This window comes from Amblyomma maculatum, chromosome 1, assembly GCF_055883805.1.
Source record: "Amblyomma maculatum isolate TAMU_Amacu chromosome 1, ASM5588380v1, whole genome shotgun sequence".
Classification (NCBI taxonomy): domain Eukaryota; kingdom Metazoa; phylum Arthropoda; class Arachnida; order Ixodida; family Ixodidae; genus Amblyomma; species Amblyomma maculatum.
In genome coordinates this window covers 414177545-414188175 of record NC_139344.1, presented here as the reverse complement: position 1 = coordinate 414188175, position 10631 = coordinate 414177545, and the positions used below count along the sequence as shown (strand labels likewise).

General features: G+C 44.8%; 1 pseudogene; it reads right to left on the bottom strand.

Annotated features, from left to right (window-relative positions):
• Positions 1-8089: 8089 nt before the first annotated feature.
• On the bottom strand, positions 8090-10307 carry LOC146208976 (uncharacterized; annotated as a pseudogene).
• Positions 10308-10631: the final 324 nt, after the last annotated feature.

The window sequence follows — 10631 nt, the reverse complement described above, 5'->3', positions numbered from 1 at the left end:
GTTCTTCCCATATAAGTTGTGACATTGCTAAAACGGGCTGTACTAGAATAGTTTGTCTGGTGTTCTGATACCGACCATGCTGTTTTAAAAACCCGCATACCCCAAGTAGCACAACAGCATTGCACCGACATCGGATCAGCTTTGGGAAAAAAATACAGAAATGTTTTCGCATTCGACCTACAGGATACCCAAGATAATACATAGCAGGGCTAAAAAAAGATGTAGGTCATATATTTAAACATTTAAAAAGCCGGCATACCTAGAATACTGGTCTTCCGGTGTCAAACCAACAATTACAAATATCCCTATTGAATGGCTGTTCTCTATTGGCCCCCAACCGTATTTGTCACTATTGTATTATTTGCCGTCAGATGTTCACTGGCTTCTAAGCATCTTTATGCACCCAAATGTATAGCACCACAATATTTGTAAACAAAGCCTACCTGCTGGCATGCATATGTTAGTATTTCATGTTTCCATGTTTTCCTGCCAATCCGTTGCTTGCAGGGATTCTCGTGCATCGAGGTATTTCGGCAACTCATTGGAAAAATGCATTGAATGCAAATACCGCAGAAATATATATTATAAATGAGATTTCTTTATTTAATAATGAAATAGCGCGCATATGTTCTAGAGGTTTGTGTACGATCGAGTGCGGAAGCTGTGACCGGTGCAAGGCTCACTAGAAGACCTATGTGGGGATTTAGGGATAGCAGCATCTTATGTATGTGACTGGTGAGTCTGGGTTTTCGGAAAGAGCGGCGCCTGTATTAACGCAGAGCAGGACAAGGGACTAAATGGAGGGCAGTTTCAGATGCCGTCTGAGAATTCAACTTAGCCAGATGTCTTTTTCATCCTCTCCCGCGATTTACGGCTCTGCAAATCTATCTGATGCCTTGTATTTGAGCGTTGTCAATGTTGTCCTTGTAATAGATACGAAATCTGCAGAAACAAAGAGAAAATCTAAATAAGTATACTCCTTGCGGCTCCCCACGTGCAGCTATCGTGTGTCACATTCTCACAGCTCCGTTAGACAGATCTCAGAAGCAGCCTACCTGTCACAGCCTTGCGGGCAAGGTAATATATGCTTATTCATTTCCTTTCGCAACGAAGTTTCTGAGTCTGTATAAACACTGCCAGGGATTTCACTGGCAGTGTTTGCGTTATAAGTTATAACCGCATAGGAAATGATCGAGCTGTTGGAAGCGCGTAGTTCGGTAAGCATCAAGGAGAGTTTTTGCAAAAAAAATCACCTTTTCTGCTTTGTATAAAACTCATGCGTTTGCGACTTTACTAGACATAATGCAAGCTACATTCCTTCTTCATTTCCAATAATGCAAAAGCGGAGCGCTTTCCGGCTAGACAGCGAGCTATATCAAACGTCGGGCAACTTCAGAAAAGAGGGGAAAGCAAACTACACGACCAATTGACGTGACTTCTGGCAGGCGCACGGCAAAGCTCGAGTGCAGCAATGGCATTTCCATAATTCCTTTCCAAATACCCTTCAAAACCTGACACCTGATATATGCAGTACATGTGTTCAGCGTCACTTTCTATAATACGAGCTCGCATATGCGTGTAAAAAACTTTCAAAAATTGTAACTGTTAAAGTGTGGCGCAAGCACAACTGAGTTATAATTATGCTTATCAAGCTTGCTTGCGCCCTGGAGCGTTACATTGCGTTTTGTAAAGTAATTACTCACTGGTTAGTGCATAGAAAAAGAAACTCCGGTTTGTAATCCGTTAATACTAACGAAAACTGAATCCCATATGGAAAGAACTTTCTGTGAGCTCTAATACTGCCTAAAGCAATGAAAAAGCAAAATGGAGATCATTACATAAAAACTCTATGGCCGTCACTAAAATGAAAACAAAGCTGATCACAATTGCACATGGTAATGCATTATGGTTACGCCTCTGATACCAATGAATCTTTACACATTTGCATTATTTGAAACGATCAAAATATTGTTGTTCTTTTGTGGCGGCACGAAGGTACGTGCCCAGGCAATTTATTCAATTAAACGCGGTCCGACAATATTAGATAGTCGATTGAGGCCTTCGTGTGTAGCTATATCTTTTTCAGGGCTTAGGCGCATAAGCTTATTGGCAGCGATTTGAATAAATTCATGCCTTTAACCTTCTCAGCAACGACGTGTTTGTTAACCACACATTTGGTTGAATGCTCAACTCATATAGATAATTATGCCAGATGTGACACCACGTTTCACAGCCAAGAAAACATTCATCACATTCGTTTTGCTTTTTCCTCCCAAGCGTGAAGTCAAACTATGTCTTTTGCGCACCCTCCAAGTGCAATATTTTAACAGCATTGTATACTCTGCGGAATAGACTGCTGTGAAGGTGTCGCGCGGACTCCGCAATAAGCACAATATATTTTTTAGAAGGCATATTAGCTGCCACAAGGGACACTGTATCAGGCCTGAAGAGAAAGTTGTCCAGGAAGTAGTCTTATTATCAAGTATAATGTCATCGCTCTGGCTGAGACGCTCGTTCTTCTCGGCACAGTGAGAGATAAGGAGATGAGGCGCGCTGGTCAGTCAAGATGTGTACAAAAGAATCTAACTCAAGACTCTCTGTTAAATGCTCAATAACGCCACAAATCTAGGTTAACACCAGTTTGGTTTTTAATCAATTGCGAAGAATACAGCAAGTACAATGTAAATTATAAGAGGAGAGGAGACAAACATCACTTGCACTTACTGTCGTGTCATGTACGTGCCATTTGTCTCAACTAAACATGAGCATACCTATAGCCAATACTGTGTTAAATTCCCTCTTTTTTGGGTTAGAGACATTTTGCAGGTAAACGCCGACTGTTATAAATGTCAGAAAGTTCGCCATTGTAGCATAAATAAAGCATCGTGAATGAGGTTACGGTAAAGAGAAAGTAAAGAACAGGAAAGACAGGCGTCTCTGTATCGCTTTTCACTTTTTTATCTTCGTTTCACCTTCGAGCAACCTCATTCACGCTTTTTTATTCACGTCAGAATGGACAAATATGCTCCACAAATGTTCTACTGTGTAATCAGTAGCGCAGCCTGGACACAACTTTCGGCTGCAGTTTTCTATATAAACAAAAGCAAAAGAGAAGAAGCTTGCAAGTACTCATTGAAAATCACAATAGCAAGATGTAGTGCTGTGCTAACCAGTGATTCTTAATGCACGAATGCTTAACTTGAAAAGAACCAGCAGACTACAACACAGCGCTCACACAGATAATTTAGGCTTTTCAGATCGCATTATGCTAACTAGTAGACAACCAAATAATTATCTTTTTATCTCTTAACAACGCGATTATAGAAACTGGTTATTCTCCGGTTTTGTTCGGGAGTGTAATGGTCACTTCGTTTATTCTTAGTGCTTCTGAAAACCTCTGAAATATTTATCAATCCGCTAACGTTTCCTTCGCAAGGATGATAATTGCTTTTCTCAGTTTATTTGAGAGGACAGAAACACGTGGATGTCAACCGATAGTCCTCACTGCGAAGCTTCAGCTAGACTTTAGAAAATCTAATTTCGCCTGACTACGCACATCCGTTATTACGAATTAGCATAAGGAGCACATTCTGGAGAAAATTGGCCGTCTCTACATCCGTCACCTTCGCTCAAAGCCGTTGTCAGGCGGTGGACAAACAAAAATGATAATCTTAAAAATTTAATCCTAATTGGAATACGTTTGTCGAAAATAGTGCTTTAACCTAGGTACGACATACTAGCACAAAAAGCGCGGACAAGATCATTTGTGCCACGCGGGTTAGTGGGAGACGTCGCTAAAGCATTCTGGTGCATACAACCATCATCACCTAGACATCGACAAGTCAGGCGAAATACAGGAGCCTACGTCACTACTGCGGATGGCCAATAAGTGCAAGCAAATGAAGAAGCGAGCGCAGATCTCAGTATAGTCAAGTGGCGGTATCTAGCGTCGTTCCTTACATCATTGCGTCAAGTTTCACTGTCTTACGCGTTATCGCTCATACGCGGTCGTAATCTTTCACTGCTAGAGAAGAAAATACTACACGGGTCCTGCTATAATCTCACTTGGAGTATTTACGACATAATAATGTTCAGGTTCTGCGAGTATGTTTGCTACAGAAATAATTTAAAATGTTTAAGTAATTTAAACGGAGTTTTCTTAACATCGTAAGAGTTCAACTATCTTTTAATCAAGTTTCACTAGCGTACACATTGCCATAACCGCAGTCCCTGCTGCCCATTTCATGTGGGCTCGCTTTCACGCTTAGCAAGTTATTAGCAATAGGCTAGTCTGGGTTGTTATCCTTCGATGGCCTCGGCAGCCTGTCTGGAACGGTTGAGGTAGCTGTCTTTAGCGAGGTTGCCGTCCTCTACGCCTCCGTCGCCTGTGTTTGTCACGCCATCTGGTGGATTCGGTTGATGCAGCGTGGGCTCGCGGACCTTTCCCTCACTAACCCAGATGACGTATGTATATGTATGGCGCATGCACATGGACCTGCGCTAAAAATACATCTCATGAATTACGCACAAATGCAACCACAAGCCACAAGAGGACGCTACGTGGCACGTAGGTTTCTGCGCTGTCCCCAACCTAAGTAAAACCCTTTTCATTAGGCTCCACGTTTCGACCCCATATGTAAGTGCGATAGGTAAGATGCAACTGATGTATACTTTCCTCTTGAGCGAAAACGGTAAGCTCCTAGCAGGGGTCGAACCGGAATATGTTCGAGTTCGGTTCGGGTTTGGGTTTGCGCCTTTCGGATTGGGGTTCGTTTTCGGCTCCGGAGACAAATTCCATTCAGGTTCGAACTGTTCGATCCCGACCGAACCGATTCAAAGTGGGTAAGAAGAAAACAAACAACTGGTTTATATTTTTTAATCCACTTTTTTTAATATAGAACTTTCTTTCGGGTTGAAGTATGTAATAAAAGATGAAAAGTCATGTAGTAGTCCGTCTATCTTTTTGTCGTCAGACGTGACGGGCTTCGTTTGTTTCCACAGAACTCAGCAAAGTATTTATATTGAATGACTGAGAATTAGAGCAGGATTGTGGAGAACAATTATTATTTTCACTGGCACAAACCCAACAAAACCTGTCAAGCGCCGACAGAAAAATAAACAAAACAATGTTTTGTTTAATGTTTCCTGCAACGCTTTTTAGGTACACAAAAGCTCACATCCATTTTATTTAAGAGCGGAACATCTGCTACTGACTTTACTACAATGTTTCGTCCAGATTCCACTTCATTTACCTTTTATATCTCGATATGTATCTAAACTCACGAATTATGTGCTATTATTTCACTTCCTAGGAAGGCTGTCTACGAGCAGAGCCATTGCCCAATTAATGTGTTTTCCTGGAAGCACGAAGAAATGCTGACGCACATCGGCGCTTGCTTGACAAACTAATCGGGTTCCGTCTGCTAGGCACGAGATTACTACAGGTCTCATCTCCATGAGCAGTTGGGTCTTGGAGAGCCACTGCCGCTTGTGGGCACTCTCTGACTCGTGGGGCCATTGGTGCCATTAGTGGAAAGATATTTTTTTTTTCGATCACGATACCAGGGACCGTTTCAGAGACCACAATGAAGGGGGACTAATATGATGTGATTCCGCAATTGCTCAATGGATAATTATTTGCATTGATGTCCCTGCAATGCAGCAGGGTAGAAGGCTATTTTTTTCTGTCAATCGTTGACTATTTGTGCGCAAAAAAAAATTATACTCGTGGCAGATTCCAAGTTTGTTTGCAAGGATGAAGGTTGAGTTGCACTAGGTAAGCGGTATGACACTAATTGCTTTATTTATTGATTTAGATTATGAGTGCAGCATTTTGAATATTGAACATGTAAGATTGACAGTATTCGTTTCACTAGACGTGCTAGGAACTGTTCTTTTGTTACTGGATGCAGCTGATAATGTTCAGTGATCCCTGCATGGCGTCCTTCCTGACAGGATAGTGCAATCGGTGCGTAACGCACTCTCGTTGAGAGCTTGATTTAATTTGATTTGATTTCCTCGGTTTATCTGGGAGGACAGCGACACGTGGGTGCGCCAGGATGCTCGTTATTGCGAAACCTGAGCTAGACTTAAGAGAATATCATTTCCCTGACTACGCATTTCAGTTATTATAAATTAGCAAAGAAAGCACGGTCTGGAGAAAATTGAATCATCCGTCGCCTTCGGCCAACGCCGGCGTCCTGCGGCGATCGGAAAAAAAAGATAATCCTTAGACTTTAATCATCAGTGGAATACATTTGCAGCAAATAGAGTTTTAACCCAGGCCCTCTGCACATCCTATGAGCACGCAAAGCACAGGCACGGTAATTGGTTTTATGCGGGTCAGCAGGAGACCTCATTACCGCATTCTGTTTGTACAACCAGCACCGCCGAGATATCGAAAGGTACAGCGAACCTGAAGATCCTACGTCACTAATGCAGATGGCAGGTAATGGGCAAGCAAATGAAGCTGCGAGCTCAGATCTCAGTATTGCAAATTGGCGGGACCTTAGTCCCGGTCCTTATATCACTGCGTCACGCTTCATGTTTTACCGTTACGCCCATACGCAGTCCAAACATTTTACTTCTAGAAAAAAAAAAAGGGCTGCGCGGGCCTTGCTAAAGTCTCACTCGGTGGATTTATTACTCAATAATGTTTAGTATGTGGGCGTATTTATGCTGCAACGAAAATATTTCAGAATGTTAAAGTATTTACCAGATGTTCTGAATATCATAGAGATTCGACTATCTTTGAATAAGGTCGCTGCTGCCGCAAGATCAAGGCTCATTTTCGCGCTTGGAAAGCTTCTTGGCAACGAGCTAGTCTGGCTTGTTCTTCGATGGTCTAGGTAGACTGTGTGGTATGGTTGAAGTGTCTGCCTTTAGCGTGGGTGACTTCCTCTATGCCACTTCGCCTGTGTTTTTCACGCCATCAGGTGTGTTCGCCCGATGCAGCGTAGGCTCGCGGATCTTTCCCGCACTAGCCCAAATGACGTATGTGTGTGTATGACGCATGATGTGGTCCTGCCCACAAAATGCAGCTAATGACTTATTCAAAGGCATGCAACCACAATGCACAAGAGAACACTACGGGACACGTTGCTCTATGCGTTGACCCCAACCTTAAAAAGCCTTTTCTTTAGAATCCACTTTTCGGCCCGACAGGTTAGTGCAGATATGTACAGGACAACTGCTGTATACTTTCTTCTTGAGCCAGATACGTATGCTGCAGGCAGGGGTTGAACCGGATGTTTTCGGGATGGGCTCGAGTGCGCGTTCGCGCCTTTCAGGTTCGGTTTTGGTTCCGGAGACACATTCCATTGCGGCTGGGATAGGTTCGGCCTTGACCGAAGCGGTCTAAACTGATTAAGAAAAAAAGGACTCCAGGTGTAATTTTTTACTCCAGTTTTTTTTTTTATCGAGTTTCTTCTCCTGTTCCAGTTAATAATAAAAGCTAAAAGGTAAAATAGTATTCCGTCTATTGTTTTGTTGCCAGATGTGGCGGACTCCGCTTATTTCAACAGACCACATGCCAAATGTTTATATTGAGTAACCAACGATTAGAGCTAGATGGGGGAAATAAATTAGGAAAATGAACACCTCATTGAACTTATTGAACCCCTTTGCGATAAGCTGAATACAACTAAAAAACAGGCCGGCAAATTGCTGCCCAGCACTGCTTTTTCACTATCAGTGTAGGCTTATCATTCTTAAGCCTCGTTTATTCGAATTCCATCTGCTCGCGTCGCATTGCATACGTCTGCTATGCAAGTGTCAAACTCCTAATTAGGACGTTTCCTAACGATAGAAAAATAAAATGATAGGCGTGACATTTTTCAAACTGGTTTGTCGTTTTTGAGTGGCACATTGTTGTGTATTTATCTAAATATATTACGAAACCTATAATTTATGTGGCATTGTTTGACTTGCTAGAAAGACTCTCATTAGGGGCAACTGCTAGATGAGTGGTGCAATTGCGCACTGCAGCGGAAACCCGTGTCCGGGATGAAACGATAACCTGACAAAGGAGATTTTTGCCAAACATGTGGCAAGTAGTAGTAGTAGTAATGCACTTTATTCAGGACTCAAATTAAGCGTCGAACAGATCGGCTGCCTGTTGTACCAAGGCTAGTTGTTCCTTCGGTGAAGAAGATTCCAGCCAGGCACGCCAGGATACAGGCGGGTGGTATGGATAGTGTAAGGATTGTATGGCGGCAGGACAGAGGAAAAGACAGTGTTCAAGATTCGCGTAGATGGAGGGGCACTTAGGGCACGAGGGGTCAGCTAGAATGTGATAAAGGAAGAGGCACGCCGGGGTAATGAGGGCATTTGATTGAATTTTACGGAGGACTCTGGCTTGGGGGATAGTGAGAGCTGGGTGGGGCGCCGGAAGACGGGCAAAATCTTCCTTTAGCTGCGTATAATGCTCTTTCAGGATGTGTTTTAGAGCGTATGCCTCGTCACTTGTCGGTGGGCTGACCCAGGGGATCACCGGAGCCCGGTTATGGAAATCGCGGGCGATCTGATTACACAGCTTATTTCCGACGATCCCTGAATGACCAGGGATCCACTTTAGAGTGACAGTGGCTGGGCGTAAGGCGAAGAGGGCCTCATCGAGACTGTCTCGTAAGTCAACGGGTATGGTGCGGTTGTGGATGGATTGAAGAGCGTTTTGTGAGTCCGTGTATATAATGTAGTTGTTTGTGGAGGGCATTTGCATGAATGTCTGAGCGTCGTGCACGATGGGCGTGATTTCAAGCGTGGTTGAGCAAGGAGGGTTGCTAAAAGGTCCACACGTCTGGCATATGGGGTCCGGAAGATGCGGGGAATGGATGACATATGCGCCGGTGCCAGTGTCTGAAAGGCGTGAGGCGTCTGTGTACGCCACCGTATGAGTAGAGAAAGGAGGGTTGTGGTGGGTAGCCTGTGCCTGTCGACGACCGTCATGTAGCCCCGGCTGCATGTGCCAAGGGATGGGTGGTGGTGGTGGTGGTGAACTGTTTTATTGCGCCCAAAAACAGGGGACCAGTCAAAGGGCCGGTTGCGCTGACTTAGAGGAGGTCGGCGGGGATCCTTTGGGATGCCGCGGCATCCACCGCGCGCTGGATAAGCCAGCGTTGGTCTGCTGGCTCAGAAGTACACAGGAGAGACTCAATCCGGAGGTTAGAAGGGAGTGCATGACCGGGTATGAGGAGTTGAAGATCAATTGGGGGGTATTCCAGCCTCCCGCAGAATCCATCGACCCTGTTGCTTGCCGGACAAGCAGGCTAGCTGGCGCTTCCGATGGAGGTTGATGAGCGCAGGAAGGGGCAGGAAAAGGCCTGTTTCGTAGAGCCGTTGGTTGGACGTGTGAACTGGGAGATGTAGTGCGGCTTTGTATAGAGTGTTGAGTGCGGCACTGAGCTTGGTAAGGTGTTGCTGTGTAAGTTTAAGGTAAGGTATGTAGTAGAGGATTTTGTTTAGGGCCAAGGCGTGTGCTAGCTGCGTGGCACGTGACTCGCTTAGTCCAGCATGACGCTTAACTACACGCCGAACCAATTGAGTAACTTGATGACATGTGTTAATGGCCTGTTGAACGGAGGGCGTGCTTCGTTTCGTGTGAAGGTGCATACCGAGAACCCGGCATGAATTGACTTGGGATATTAGTTGGTTATCGATGTATAGTGATATGAGTGACTGGCGGGAGCGTTGATATTGTGTATGCGTGAGGAAAAGGAGTTCGGATTTTTCCGGTTCTGGTTGAAGTCCGTTGTGAGAAAGAAAAGAGGAGATGAGGTCAAGGCCTTGCTGTAGCGTGTTTTCGACATCTCCGGGGGACCCGCGGGTGCACCAGAGTGTGATGTCATCAGCGTAAAATATATTATGCAGATCGGGGATGCAGGTGAGCTTTCTGGCTAGTGCGGTCATGCCGATGTTAAAGAGAGTCGGGGAGAGCACAGCACCTTGTGGAGTGCCACGTGTTAGGGCGATTGGTTCAGTAAGAGTATCTTGTAGTCGAAATTGGGCCGTCTTTTCTGCAAAAAGTTACGGAGATAAGTATATGTGTTATGCCCGCAGTTAGTGTACTGAATGGAGTCGAGCATGTGGTCATGACTGATGTTGTCGAATGCCTTGCGAACGTCAACTGTGAACAAGGCATGTACCTGAGCTGAGGGGGGCTGGCGGAATGTGTGTTGGAGGAGGAGGAAAAGGTTTTGCGTCGAGACGTGAGAACGGAATCCGATTAGGGTGTGAGGAAAGAAGTCGATGGCGTCGAGATCCTCCTGAAAGCGGGTCAGAACCACCCGTTCCATAGTCTTTCCCACACATGAGGTAAGAGAGATGGGACGAAGGTTTTGGAGAGTAGACGGTTTACCTGGTTTTCGGAATAAGGACAATGGTCGCGGATTTCCACTCGTCGGGAAAAGTGCCCTCAGACCAGTGTTCGTTGATGTAAGAAAAAAGAGCTTCTTTGTCGGGGTCAGGAAGGTTTCGAAGAAGAGTGTAGGTGACGAGGTCCTCACCTGGTGTCGAGGAGCGGTAATTTTGTGCGAGAGCAAAATCAAGCTCGTTGAGAGAGAAGGGTTTGTCGAGATCTGCTTGAGAGGCGCCTGTGTAAGCTGGATAGGTTGACAGAAGAGGCGGAGTAATGT